We start from the raw sequence: 15327 nt of genomic DNA, 5'->3' as shown, positions 1-15327 counted from the left end.
CCCTACACAGGCTCAACACCATTCTTACCCCAAACCACACCCCTTCCAATTTGTAGTAGCTACAGACAAGATGATTCTACATTTTTTAAGGAAAGGAAAATAAACTAGAAAGGCAAATAATGAGTAACTCTGAAAAGATAAGGAACACAGAGGAGGGAAGCAGCCTACCTGACTCCAAGAGTATGTACAGAATCACAGGACTGGAGCAGGGAGGGGAGCAGCCCACAGTCAAAGACTGCCAGGACCTGGAGCGAGCTCCCCACGTGGGCTGGAGCTCCCAAGAGGTTAGGAGCAATTCTGGGGAGAAGACACAGCCTGAGGACAAACACTGGCACTGAGGACACCCAGGGCCTCAACATAGGTCTCCTGTATGACCAAACATTCTGGACCATGAACTTGGATGCAAATGGACCACACAGCTCAAGGAATTGAATGTGTTGTGGGCTTCAATGTAAACTGTAAAGCTATGTACTTTTAAAAGAAGAAGGTGAGAAAACCTTCAGGACCCAGGAAGAGGCAAAAAATTCTTAGACTTGACTCTCAGCAACCCACAAAAGGAAAGGTTATTAATTGGGCTTAACCCAAATCAAAACTCGCCTAGGAAAAGATACCACTAAGAGGCTTAAAAGGCAAGCTATAGAATGGAAAAACATTTTCAAACTATAATAGAGGTCTGGTGTCTAGAATATATGAAGCTCTCTCAAAAATATTCAGTTTAATCCGATTAGAAAATGATCAAAAGTCAGGAGGAGGTGTCTCACCACAGAAGATATGTCATGTGTTGGGGACACTAGGACACTAGTCATTAGGCAAATGAAAATTCAGATGCAAATGAAACATCGGACAAACCTATCAGAAAGCTCCAAAGAAAAATACAGAAAATAACAAAGGCTCACAAAGAGGTAAACAAACTGGATGATGGACAGTCTTAAGAAAGGGAGAGAATGATGCCCTTAAACTGATACATGGATTTGGCTCTTGCTAGGCACCATGGTACAGGCCTGCAATCCCTGCTACTTGGGAGGCTGAGGCAGGAGGATTGCAAGTATTAGTCCTGCCTCAGCAACTAGGCAGACCCTGTCTCAAAATAAAAAGTAAAAAGGGCTGGACTGTAGCTCCATGGTAGAGTACTTTCCCAGAATATGTGAGGCTCTGGGTTCCATTCCCAGCACAAAAAAAAAAAAAAATAGAAAGAAAAAAGTATGTGAATGGGGCAGAGGCTATACTGGACTTGAATTATTGCTCTTAAAACCTGACTGAAATGTCCAAGCAATTCCAAAACAAAGTTAAATGGAAAGCCTACAGTAAGCTAGTGCTGCCTCCATGTTTGGGCCCTGCCTTTCCCTCTGGCTGTTCTTCAAGTCTTGGCTTCAGTCCAGATGTCACCTGCTCCATGAGTCTTGCCCTGTGCACCCTCACTGTGGTTCCCAGTGCCCCTCTGTGCTGTCATTATGGATTCAGGGCTTCCACCAGAATGGGAAACTGCCTTCTACGCCTCCTGGTTTCCCTCACCAGCTGTGAGTCCCTTCCAACCAGAATGCAAGCTCAGTGGAGCGAAGACCCCATCTGCAGCCCCCAGCCCCCAGCACTCTCACCAGCTTGCAACCTCCCACAGGGTGGGAGACAGACCAGAGATGGATGGAAGAGAGAGGAGAGACAGGGATGATAGACAATGGCAGGTGATACAGAGATCAGAGCTAGAGGATAGACACAGGGTGCATGGATGGGTGGAAGGATGGATCACAGATGACAGATGATTAGATGCTGCAGCCCGGCTGGCTAGGCAAAATAGCCGGGGGGTGACGAACAACTTTTGTACATTGATACAGCTGGAGTGGGAGCCGTTTATTGTAGGACAGGAGGGGTATATATACATTACACACAGCTTATCTTAATTACCATAAACTAGATACAGCAATCAACCTATAAGGAATCTCCACACTTAATGGCTCACTGGCATTACTTCACAAACCACTCCCTCTGGCAAAATGCCAGGTGCCATCTTGACTTGTTTACAGACCCTAACAGATAGACATGTCACAGATGACCCATACAAGATGATGGATCTGGATAGATGGATGACAGATGATGTAGACACAGGAGCTGGAGGGTAGCTACAGGATGGATGGAGAGATAGATAGGCAGACAACACATGATGGACAGGGGAGGGGGACACATGATAGATGACAGAGCTGGATAGAGAGATGACAGATGACATACATATCAGATAGGTGACAGATGATGCAAGATGGACAGAGATGGAGAGACAGCTGGCTGAGTGGAAGAATGACTAGCACTCCTCATGGGGACAGAGGCTTGGGTGGAATTCTGTAAAGCACATTGACCGGCTGCTCCTCACTCACACTTATGTGGATTGTATGTAGCATAACTTTCCATGTGGGGATCTGGAGGGGTTGGCCAGACCCTGTGTGAGGACACCCGTAAGGTTGGCTGGTCTATGTATGGGGACACCGGGAGGGACTCACTGTTGCCTATGTGGTGACACCTGCAGGGATCTCTGCCATCTCTACATAGCTGAACCTGACCCAGGCATGATGAGGGATGGGGCAGAAAGGTGTCTCATGAGTCAAACCCATGTCACCTTTCAGGAAATGGGGCAAGTGGGGAGATCCAGGAATGTGCCTCCATGTGCACTGAGGCCCAGTGGTGACACTGTGACAGTGCTCTCCGTGCTGGGCTTGCACTGGTTTACCAGGAGCCCCCATGGCAAGTACAGCCCTCACAGTCAACAAGGCGTTCACAGACCAAGCCAGGCGGTGTCTGCGCTCCCAGGGACTCTGAAGGGTGACAGCCACACTGGGAGCCCAGGAGTGAGTGTAGTGGCCAGTGTGAGGGAAGCACAGCTCCAGCTAAGGCCTGGCGCAGCCTGCTTCACCAGAGGCCCAGCTGCCCCAGAGAATGTGGCTGGCCTACAGGCCAGGGCTGCCCCAGAGGACACGGCTGCCCTGAAGGTGTGGCTTCACCAGAGACCGTGGCTCCTCCAGAGTCCATGACTGTCCCAGAGGCTGAGGCTGCTCCAGAGTCCATGGCTGCCCTGGAGTCTGTGGCTTTAACAGAGACCGTGGCTTCACCAGAGTCCAGAGATGCCCCGGAGGCTGTGGCTTCCCCAGAGGCTGAGGCTGCTCTAGAAGCTGAGTCGGCTCCAGAGGCCGTGGCTACCCCAGAGGCTGTGGCTTTACCAGAGGCAATGGCTGCCCTTGGACTAGAATGCCCATGGTGACGGGCAGAGATGCTGGGTTCTCACTGGAGCCACGAGCTGCTTCACCAGTCATGAACAATGACACCTATCCTCAGTCACCTTACCCTGGACGTGCCCATCTCATCTCATCCAGAAGCCATGCCGGGCCCAGGAAGTACTTGGGTGGGAGCCTCTGGGGACTTGGAGTGGCTCCCTGTGCTGGACACAGCTCCCTCTGCCTGCTCTGGTAGGGAGCCACACAGGGACAGGAGGTGGCCTCAGACTGCTCAGCCCCTGGGGTGAGAGCTTTGCTGGGTGAAGAGACTCCCTTCACTTTAAGCCATGCACCCCGGGGGAGGACTGTTCTCAGAATAATGAGTGAGACATGACTCCCGCTGGAGGCACCTTCCTGCAAACTTGGCCCTTGAACTAATTATCTGCTTGCACGTGGCTCAAACCCCAGAGGAGCCACACACTAACCCTCAGGAGGCTCAGTGGAACAAAAAATGCTCTCTCTTGGCTAAATTCTAGAGTCACCACCACAGGATCCCAGACCCTCTGAAGAGTCACACATCTCCTGAGCAAGGGCTCTGTGTCTAGGGTGGGCTGTCACTCTGCTCAACTCCTGCTTCTCCCCCTCCAGGTAGGGGGGTCAGGGCCAGGCTGGGCATGAGAGCAGGCCCCCTCCTTTCTCCTGGTGGCTCCACACCACGGCAAGACTCTCACCCAGGACGGGCGGCCGAGGCGGGCAAGGGAACGGAAAAGCATTCCTAGGCCGTATCTTCCCTCTCAGCACAGCAGCTTGCAGACCCAAGAAAACATCAGGACCGAAAGGAGGCGTGCATCTATGGAAGCTGCTGATAGAGGAAAAAGCAGTAGCCTAGACTCCTGAGAGCAGGACAAAAGGGCAAAGAGCCCACGTGGACCCCATGCAATCCCAGAGCACTGGACCAGTGTCACACAGCAGGAGGCAGGCAGGATGCTCAATCTGATTCCAACCAAGTGTGGAACGTCGGGTGGCAAAGAAGCCGCACGAAACGTGGAAGAAATGTCACCTGCAAGCGAGCTGTGGAGGAGCCAGCAACCCCCTACAGGAGGCCACCTGGGCAAGAGCTGAGGGACTCCCGCTGCCACTATGGAGGAGAGAAGGTGCTCTAGTGAGAAGGGCTCCAACGTGCAGAAAGGCAGGAGAAACTTCCAGACAGGGGACAGACATAATACCCGCCTGGCCTGCTGCCTACATGTGGCCTAGGTGTGTCAGTCATCATAGAGCAGCACAGCAACATGCGACATTTTATAGTGATAATGAACATTAGGACAGCTTCCGGGAAGCTTGCCCAGCATCTACTCCAGCAGTGTTGAGAGGCAGGACGGCTCTGTGACGGAAGGACACGCAGAGTTTTGTGCCACAAAGGACAAGACTCTGCAGTCTGACCAGGAGAGGGGCTGTGTTGGGCGTGAAGGGAGCAGCCTCCCTTGGTGCACAGAGAGGGAAAGAGGACCCGGCTGGAACTATGCCCCCTGTGTGTGCTCAGAGCCAACAGCAAAAGGAGGTTGGTGTCACAGGAAACAGAGAGAGGCCACATCAGAGGTGGGTTGGGTGCCACAAGTGGGTGCCCACAGGGTCCCGGTGCCCTCTAAAGAGATGCAAGGCCGACTGACACAGCCTGGCGTGAAGAAGGGACCCACGCTGCTCCACAGCAGGATCTCCTGGGAGGGATAAAGGGCCAACACCACAGCAGCAGGGGTCCAGAGAGGGTTGGCCCTTCCCGTTTTTCAAGAACCTTCCTTCTGCTGGTCCCCAAAGCTGGTGGCCCAACTTGACCCAGTGGTTGCCCACAGTGTCATGGCACAAGGAAAATTCCTTATAAAATCACATTTGTCTTTTTCTGCCTGGCTTATCTCACTTAAAATGGTGGTCCTGGTCTTGTCCATTGCCGCCGGAGGAAGGATTGGCCTCTTGCTGGGAAAGGAGCTTGCCACTGTGCACAGTCCTCAGCTTCCCACCCTCCTGCTGATGGACACAGTGGCCGTCAAGCTTGGGTGCAGCTTCAGAAGCTCCCCTGGCTGATGTCCTCCTGGGCTGTGGTCCCCTAACTGGCTGCTAGTCACCCTGTCACTGTGTCTTAACTTTGTGAGGAAACTCCACGCCACTCTCCATAATGCCTGTGCTAACTTCCCTGCCCACCACTGAGCAGAGGGCGCCTGTCCTCCACACCCTGGCCACCTTAAGGGTTGCTTTTGTAGTAGACACTCGGACAGAGAGGGAAGAGACATGTGCTGATCCTCACATACAGAATGTAAAAGAGCTGAACTTGGAGGAGAGGGCAGGATGGTGGCTGCAGTGCTGCCAGCCATGGGGGGACACTAAAAGACAGTGGACAGGAGTCGTGGATGACAGCCATGGCAGAGAGATCTGCACTGGGCTGTTTAGTCAAGACAGAGGGGTGAACACTAAGCACCCTCTGCACCAGGAGGAGGCCAGCAGGTGGAACCCGCATCTCCATCAGCCAGACTTCCCCACTCCACTCGCTCCCTGCTCCTCAGAGCCCCACACAGCACCTGAGCACTACCTACGAATGTATCCGTCAACCAGAAACTAACAGAAATATAGGATACTTATTTATCCAAATTTGACCATGCTAAAGTTTAGTTTAGCTTGGTTTGGATACTGTAAGGGAGAATTCCTTTCAGGAGCGGAAGTGCAGCTGCCCAGCTGAACGGCCAAGGCTTCCATGCAGCAGGGGAGCACGAGAGCCGGGACCAGGCACTGACCTTGCCCTGCCCACACTGAATACTCTGTGCTGCTGTGGTTTCCCTGGCTTGCTGTGCGGTCATTATGTATAAAAGGAAAGTCATGTGGAGAGTAAAAATGTCACTTCAGCAGGCCTCCTCCTGCCAGGCCACCGGCAGCACACTGAGTCTGCACGCCCTGAGGGAGGCATGCCATCTGCATTCCAGGGCAGGAAGGCAGAGCCCCAGGCTGGCGCTCCCTGTCCCACACCCTAGGATCCCTGTGTCAGGCTCGCCCCACTGGATCCGCATCGCATCAGCACTGTGCTCCTCAGTCACACAGAGGTCCCACCATGCACAGCACCACCCCAGCCAACCCAAAACCTACTGCCCCTGTTGTGGGCAGATTAGAACTCACACCCACCTGCTGCGACTAGCACTCTCTGGATGCCTGCACACGGCTGATGGACTACTGTCCACTGCATCTCCAGCCTGCGTCACCGGGGAGTGAGCACACAGCCCCAAGATTCTGTTTCCTCTTCTTCTAACACCACGTGTGACCTTGGCCCCTCCAGCTGGTGGTGCGCTTCCTAATTTTCTTGATGCACGGTGCCCACTCCTAGTGGCTGCACCTTGGTGAGGACATGCTGATCTAGAACCTGCACTTCTGAACAGAGGGCAGAGGGCTGGAACAGGGCACACGTGCAAAATGGCACAGAGGTGTGTGAGCAGATCCACAGCCAGTTCTGAGAGGGAAAGGACAGTCCCGAGGGAAGAGCTCACCAGAGGGACTGGGGGCAGCTCTGAGGGCAGCTCTGAGCACGTGCAGGGCAGTGTCCCCCCGTTGAGAGCCACAGCCAAGGTGGGATGGCGCCTGGCATTTTGCCAGAAGGAGTGGTTGGGAGGTGCTGCCAGTGAGCCATTGGGATGATGGTGATTAAGTTAAGCTATGTATAATTATTGGAATGGTGACTGATTGCTGTAACTGGATGATGCTGGATTGGGGCGAGCTGTGTATTCAGTTGTGTATGTGGACCTCTGCTTTCCGGCAGTGGGGCAGCTCCTGCTGCCTCGGGTGCCTGCTACTTTTGAGTTCTCACAGAGTTCCTGTTGAGTTCCCTTTGGTTCTCACGGAGTTTCCGGGGAGTTCTGGAGAGTTTCCATGGGGTTCGGGCAATAAAGTAGTTCCTGGTTGAAACTACAAGTGGCTTGTGACCTCCCGGTTATTTTGTGACCAGCCAGACTGCGGCATCCCCCAGGGGAGAGAAGGCAGAGCAAAGTCTGGAGAGAAGGCAGGAGCGCCAGGTCTGGCCCCCCACCTCCAAGAGAGTCCTCGAGCCAGGCAGGAGGAGGGCATGGAGAACAGCTGAGGAACACATGGCCCCAGGCCTTGCAGAGAGGGTAGTGCCAAGCAGCCCCAGGAGGTGACAGCCCACAGAGGATGAGCACAGGATGTCACTGGAAGCACACGGGTCATACAGAGAGAACCAAGCCCAGGCAGGAAACGAGAGCAGACAGAGGGAAGTGACTGGTCCATGCAGGGGACCCTCAGGACAGCGCCTGGAAGCCTCTCCTCATGAGTGCAGCAGAGCAGTTGGAGGGGCAGGAGGCTCAGAGTGCAGAGAGAAGGAAAGGACATCAGGACACAGGTCCTGCAGGGACAGGAGGCTCAGAGTACAGAGAGAAAGAAGGGACTTCAGGACAGTGGTCCTGCAGGGGCAGGAGGCTCAGAGTGCAGAGAGAATGAAGAGGCGTCAAGGACGCTGATCCTACAGGGGCCCCCAGGTCACAAGGCCCCCGGAACCAGACAACAGCGAAGTAGAAAGTGAGTTCGCTGTAACTAGGGAGACCCCGCACACCACCAGCCACACCTCTGGGCACAGTAACATCTAGACGTGGAGGCTTACTACTGACCATTGCCCAGCAGCCAGTGAGGAAAGGACACAGTCTTCTCAGAGGCTCTGAAGAGATGACATTCTTCTCCTCCCACAATGCAGCTATACCTAGACATGAATACCAGGTGAAGACAGCACAGACAGCAAATCAGGCCCTGCAGCACCACTGACGCGGCACCTCAGCCACTGCTAGAAGCCAAGCACAGCAGGCCCACAGCATGGACACTTAGGTCAGGCAGACTGGCCACCAGGACACAGCGTGCTCCACTGCACGAAGGCCGGTCAAGTTGGTGCTTGAAGAGAAGACAAAGCAGAAAAAAATTATATGAGGTTTTCTAATTTGATGCATTTGACAAAATTCAACTTTCTTTTAATGAAAAAAAGTCACAAAAGTAGGAATAGAAACTATGTCAACTTAATGACACACACACATATAACCAGTAAACCTGAAATGATAGAATAAATAGTGCCCTGAAACTTAATGACCAGCCAGCTGGGCAGAAACTTGTCTCAAAACCCAGCAAAGGCATCAAATACACATTCTCCAAATAAGAGGTGCAATGGCCAAACTGTGAGGGAGCAGAGGCACACGTCACCACCAGGAAAGAACAGGAGACCCAGGTAACGTTCAGCTCCACTCCTGTCAGGCAGCCAATCCATCCTGGGTCCAGCTTGTGGAGGATGTGCAGACCCAGTACCCGCGTCCACTGCGGTGGAAATGCAGCGACACGGGAGCTTGCCAGACAGCCTCTTCCCCAGATTCCTCAGGTCCCCTGACTCCCAGTTCAACATTGTCCTTGTTGACTGCACCCCAAAGGCTGAAGCAGGTCAGAGAGCACCCCACACCACACACTGAGCAGCTCTGTTCACAGCAGCAAAACCTGCCGGCGACCTCTAGGTCAGCAGCAGATAACACACCAGCAAATTTGTACATGTACTACGTGGCCTGAAGAGGTAGGACCTCGCAACCTGCACTGCAGTGTGCACTTCAGGGCATTCTGTAAGGAAAATGAGCTAATCGTAAAACTAAAAATATGGCATGATCATGTTAGCTGACGCTGACGCAGTCAGAGCAGTCAGAATCACATGCAAGCAATGAAGCTGGGGGCTGCCGTGGGAGGCGGAGGGTTGCACCACACGATAGTGTGCCTGAAACCACAGGGGACACACTAGGAACAGGTAAGGCGGCAAACTTTATCTATATTTATCATAATGAAACAGTGGGGCAAAAAGGAAAGGGAGAGAGGCTTGCTGTGAATGAGCTGAAGCCATCTACTCCCAGAGAAGGACACAGCACCAGGCAGCTGCAGGGTAGCTGGTCACCAGCCCTCCTCCTGAGCCAGGGCCCTCCCTGACTGCTAGGGAATGACACAGCAGGCACTGTCCCCCCGAGAGCCTTTCCTGGAAGAGATGTGCATGCCAAGTGCTGAATCCCCTTCCCCTCTGGTCAGCAGCAAGGCTTTGGAATAGATTGAGAGAGAAACTTAGTCATAGAGAAAAGAGTAGGAATAAAAAGAATAAGTGCACAGGTGAGGCCACAGGGCTCAGCATCGACCTCCACATGAAGTCTACCTGCGATGTGGCAGGTCTCCCTCCTGCAGTGTCACCAGCAAAGGCAGAGATTGACAGAGCAGACCCACACAGGGAGGGCTTCTCCTAAAACTAACGGGACCACCCACCACCATAGTGAAGGCCTCAGAGTGTTGCCATGGAGACACTGAAATGAAAACTCCCTCTTTCTGCCTGCAGCCAGTGGAGAGCCAGAGCCATGGGAGGAGAAAGCGTCAGCTCCCCAGAAGCACCATCCTGCTGGGCTTCTCAGGTACCAAGCTGGAGCGCCCCCTCTGCACAGAGATGTTGGTCACCCGCATCCTCAAGCTCACAGGCAACAGCCCCACCATCTCTCTCTCCCTGCTGGAGCCCAGAGTCCAGATCCCCACGTACCTCCTCCTGGACAAGCTCTCTGGGCTGGACATCTGTGTCACCTGCACCATCGTGCCACACATGCTAGCCCACCTATGGGGGACAAGAAGACAATAACCTTCTGGGGCTACATCATGCAGTCCTACCTCTTCCATTGGACAAGCTTCAAGAAAGTGCCCTGCTGACAGTGATGGAGTTTGACCTGTACATGGCAATCTGCCAGCCCCTCCAGTACCCACTCATCCTGCTCCCGTGGGTGTGTGGGCAGCTGGGTGCTGCAGCCTGGTCCAGCGGCCTGGCCAACTCTGTGCTCCAAGCCACACTCAGCCTCCAGCTTCCCTTCTGTGGGCACCACAACCTGGACCACTTCTTCTGTGAGGTGCCGACCCTGATCAAGCTGGCCTGTGTGACACCAGGGCAAATGACCTGGCCCTGACCTTGGGAGCCGTCCATTTCGGCATAGTGGCTCCACTGCTTGTGCTCATCTTCTGCACCTGCATTGCTAGGGCCCAGGGCACCACAAGGCACTGGGCACCTACAGCACCCACCTGCTCGTCGTCCTCATACACTTTGGGCCAGGCATCCTCATATACCTACAGCCACCTGCCAACAGCACCCAGGCCAAGTTTATGTCCCTTTTCTACTGTGTGGTCCCCCACTGCCAAACCCCCTGCTCTACACCCTGAGAACAAGGATGTGAAGGCAGTCTGGAGGGGGCTGCATCCCAGGGCTGGCTTAAGTTCTAAGGAGGGCTGGTCTCTGCCTGTCTCCTGGAACAACGGCATGCACACACCACGGCACTGCCCAGGTGAGTCTCTGTGAACACAGACGAAGGGCTCCCTTCCCCCTCGTCAACCACCCAATTACGGGAGGACTCTTTAGACTCAAAAATCTCTAAGCACCATTGTGCCTGCCTTGGTGCTTCACCAGCGCAGCTGTCCAGAGCCAGAAGGACCAGCATCATCCACACTCCCATGGAGTGGAAAGTACCACCTTGGAACCCTTTCCCACAACCACTCCCCTTGCCCAGGTGCCTTCCAACAAAGTTTGCTGACACCTCAAACATGAACCATTTATGGTAAAAACTTTCAAAGTCCTTTCTTTGAAATATACATCCCACATCATCATAACACACAATGCTAGCCTCCACAGCCACCAAATGTATAACAGCACCACAGAGCTCCCTGCTCCCACCTACCAGTGATGATCCACCTTTCCCCATCCGTCGCTCCATCCCTCCCACTCTGCTCATCCTCTGATCACAAACCACCTTCCACTCACATCTCCTGTTCGGATTCCACATGAGTGAGATCTGTGGTACTTGTCTTTCTGTTCCTGGCTTATTTTACTTAACATATTAAAGATGCATGGCTTTCAAAAGTCCACATATTATTCAGTATTCATGACACATTTTTTAAAAATGAGCAGTACACATTATTCACTGCTATAGTTTTGATGTGAAGTATCCCTCCAAAAGCTCAAATGTGAAAAAATGCAAGAATATTCAGAGGTGAAATGATTATCTTATGGGAGGTGTAACTTCACTACTTGAATGGATTAACTAGTGGTACCTGTAGGCAGGAAACCTCTCCTGTCTCTCAGCATCTCATGAGCTTCCTTTCCTAACAGACTTCTTCATCCCACACTTTACCAAACCTTTGCTTCATTAATGCCCTCACCATCCATCTTTGGTCAGTTAGGGGACATGATCCTTTCAACCTCACCATGACAAAAGTCACTTTGTGTTCCTCAATGAATGTGTGAGGAATATCCAGCACTTCTTTATAATTCTTGCCTGCTTAGGATCATCACCTGCCTCTGCCTACTTTGTCTGTTTTACTGGCAATTTTAAGATCAGAGCCAGCCAGCCCCTTGCACATGGATTAATATGAATCCTGCATGCCCACAACCCCAGTGGCACAGATCCCTGGTGGGGCACAGATCTGACTGAAAGGCCGCTGCTCATAGTGCCCTGCAAGTGTGCTGCACACATGGCCTGTGCAGGGGAGCAGTGGGGACCCCTCTTTTGTTAGACACCCACTTTTGATCCCTTCTAACAAGCTCGAAGCAAGGAGTTTCCTTCTGCCTCTTTAGTCTCCACCATAATGTCCATTGAGAGTAGATCTTGTCCCCCACTAGACACAGCCTCTGCTTCTAGCAGCACCCTCCTCTTGCCACAGGCCAAAGCAGGAGGGTGTCTTTGTGCACAGTTGGTTTGGTATTAGGAACAGAAAATTCTAGAGCAAGGCTTCCAACAGTCCTCTGTGAAATGCAGGCTTTCAGGGGTGGGTTTGGGGCTGTAAGGTGAGGTGGGAGGTACATATGTGCACCAGCTCAGCGCTGACCCGGGGGATTGTGTGCAGTGATGGGGCACTCGAGACCAAGGGTGTGGACTGCAAGGCTGCACTTTCCCGTGTCACGGGCAGGTATCTGTGTAGACTGTGTAGATGACCTGATCTCTGATAGACACATGGCACATACACATGTCAAACTGAGGGTCACTGCAGGCCACCTTGGCATCAGATGGTTCCTGGGGGACATCTCGCAGCAGCCCTGTCCTCACACTTACTTCCCAAGGCTTCCCCAGATGCTCAACGAGCTCTCCCTTCACCATATTTAGGCCACACTTCATGCACCTTCACCCCTAGTGGGGACAGCTCTGCTGCTGTCACCATGTAGGTCCCTGGGCTCCCAGGCAGAAAAGTCTCAGCACAGCAGCAGGTGGAGGCTGAAGCCCACCTTCCACAGCAAAGCTGAATGAGGCCCTGCAGCCTCCACAGACACTCCTCACAGAGCCCTCGGGCATCTCAGAATGAGTAGGACAGGACTGAAGCTGTCCAGCCTTGACCCTGAACATTGGGAAAATGTCATCTGGAAGAAAGAGGGACATGCACACATCTCCTGGCCATTGTGCCCCCTAGTGTCTAGAATGTCCCCCAAAGCCAGACGGGAAGACAAGAGGCTAAAGAGGCAACAGCAGGCAAGGATCCTCTCCAGACAGATCCAGAACACTGTACCCCAACAGGGCAACACCAAGGCCATTACCAGAGATGGGACTCCAGGGGCCCGGGGTGCAGCACAGGGCCAGAAGACTATGGGGTGCCTAGTGTCACTGAAACTGCAAAAAGCATGCAGGCCAAGAGTCCTCACCCAAAATGATGAGCATGTGAGGACACACTTGCCAATGAGCTGGATTTGGTCACCCCAGAAGGTATATGTACTTCAAAACATGAGCTGTACACAATAAATTCACATGATTTTATCAGTCTGTTGAAACACCTGAAGACACTCCTGCTCACATCCAGCAGGACCTGCCATCCACACGAGAAGAGTAGAAGCACACAGGACAGGTAGAGGAGAGCTGTACTCCCTCAGGGCAGGGCCATCAGGGCTCCCAAAAAGAGCAGAGCTCCGAGTGCGGTGAGCAGTCGTCCCTACAGTGCACACTGACAGGAACCCCCAAGGATACCCTCCGCCTCACTCCCCGCAGACCCTCCACACAGCCAGCTTGGGAAGAGCCCAGGCGTCCTCCACGGGTGAGCAGATGTGGACCTGGCGGTAAGGCCCACACAAGGACACACAGGGGACCATCGGCCCTCAAGAGGGACGCCATTCTGCTGTTCGAACAGCCTGGGTGGCTTGTAGGGCCTGTGCTGAGCAATCAGCCAGACAGGAAGAAAAGCACTGAGGGATCTCACTCATGGGACCTGAAGAAAAGGAGAGCCAGGCAGCAGCCACCAGGCCAGGCCCTGAGGAAGTGAGGAGGGACAGGGGAAAGGGCACGGGTGCAGGTGCCCAGGAGGAGCCACACCAGGACCAGGGCTCTGCACAGGGCTATGCGCAGGGCGGGTGGCAGTGACTGCAGCGCTCTTATCACGGGACAGCGGGTGGCTGAGACAATAGACATGCAGCTTGTTCTGCAGTGGAAACCATTGTACCACATACACAAAATACGGCATCGAGTTGTGACTCAAATACACATAATAAAATTTATCCTAAAATGGAATAAGCCTTCCTAAAGCCCTTCCCTTCACTGTTTGAGCTAGAATGTTTTAATTTCATGCCCTATTGAACTTGAACCTTTTCTCCCCTTGTAACCAATGAAACGGGTAGCTGGGACTGCGTACAGTGATCAGAAGAGAAATCTTCACATGTACCTGTGGCAGTCTCTGTTCTAAGAGCTTGGCCAACACCCTTGTGTCTCATCCTTGTAACAGATTCTGGAGGGCGGTCCTAGTACTTCTCATATCTGCAGATGACACAGTGAGACACAGAGAAGGGAGGTAACCTGCCCAAAGACACAAAGAGAGTGGTTAACTCTGCTTTGGCCACTGGGGTCTCAGGCTCCACAGGGCCAACGCTGCTGGCTGCACTCTGACTTCGCAGTCTCCCTCCAAACCCTGAAGAGTCAAAACCCACTGCTCTCCACCGGCTACTCTTCCAAGACCCCAGGCCAACACAGGGCCTCGACTGGCAGCCAGCCCTTGACACCAATCAACAGACCTCAGGGACAGCCTCCTGCCAGGGGAGAAGCTGCACCAATGGCTGTCTGGGGACAAGGAAACCAGCCTCCCTCAGGGGTGGAGATGGCAAGATAAACCTGACTGAGGCACGCTCACGCAGCAGGGACCTGCACTTTGCCCCTGGATGCCACATCCTCAGGAGTAACCTGGGAGCAAGGCTGGGCCACCTTGAGCCCACACCCGCCTGCTGCCTAGGAGATTGCAGAAGGCCCCACCCCTTCCAGCAAGCCTGCTGATGGGGAGCAGGTGCTGCTGAGGCTGAATCCCCTCTCCACTTGGACCGAGGGCCAGGTCAGGTGAGAGCAAGGTCCAGGACCTCCTCAGGGCATGGGCTGGATTGTCCTGAATGTGCAGGGCATTTCCAGTGATGGTTGCCTTGCGGGCCCCCACACTGAGACCCCTTGGGCTGCAACAGAGCCTGCATCCTCGACCTCGTCCTCTACAGATGCCAGGGAACCACGGGGTACATGGCTGGCCCTCAGCTCAGACACTGCCCTGCACAATGCACTACAGGCTGGCAGGGTGACAGCATGGACACTGGTCTCTGCTGGATGCCACTAGGTCCCGGGCCAGAGGGCAGGAAGACAGTGAAGGATGGTCATGTACCAGGCAGCTGATTCAACTCTGTGGACACCACTTGGACCCGAGGAGGCCACCAAAGCACATGGGGACCTGAGCCCTCCCCACAGCTTCATCCTGCTCTAGCAGTGCCCTCACAAGTAAGGTGGACAGAGCAAGGAAGCCAGGGCGTCTCCAGAGAACCAGCTATAGGTTGGATCTCACGGCAAACCCAAGCAGCCCAGGGGCACAGTGAGGGAGCTGGGCTGGTCCCTGACTCAGGGAGGGCAGCAGGAGCCTCCTGTGATATCCCCATCCCACAGGACCAGGGCTTACCACAGCAGGGCTGACGGGTCTGCACAGAGCACTGCACTACAGTAGTGGGGACTGGCACACCACTGCAAGCCACCTGACACCTATGGGGGAGGGCGACAGGAGCCACAAACTAACAGGGAACTGGCTGGAGCTGGGAGCCAGGTTGGAAGTGGGATGACCC

The 15327-nt window shown here is 53.7% G+C and overlaps 1 pseudogene; it reads left to right on the top strand.

Annotated features, from left to right (window-relative positions):
• Positions 1-9549: 9549 nt before the first annotated feature.
• LOC144374041 (olfactory receptor 2B11-like) lies at positions 9550-10927 on the top strand (annotated as a pseudogene).
• The last annotated feature ends 4400 nt before the right edge of the window (positions 10928-15327 follow it).

The sequence above is a fragment of the Ictidomys tridecemlineatus genome, unplaced genomic scaffold (genome assembly GCF_052094955.1).
Source record: "Ictidomys tridecemlineatus isolate mIctTri1 unplaced genomic scaffold, mIctTri1.hap1 Scaffold_562, whole genome shotgun sequence".
Taxonomy (NCBI): Eukaryota; Metazoa; Chordata; class Mammalia; order Rodentia; family Sciuridae; genus Ictidomys; species Ictidomys tridecemlineatus.
Note: the sequence above shows the minus strand (reverse complement) of the source record. Positions and strands in the feature narration are given on the sequence as shown.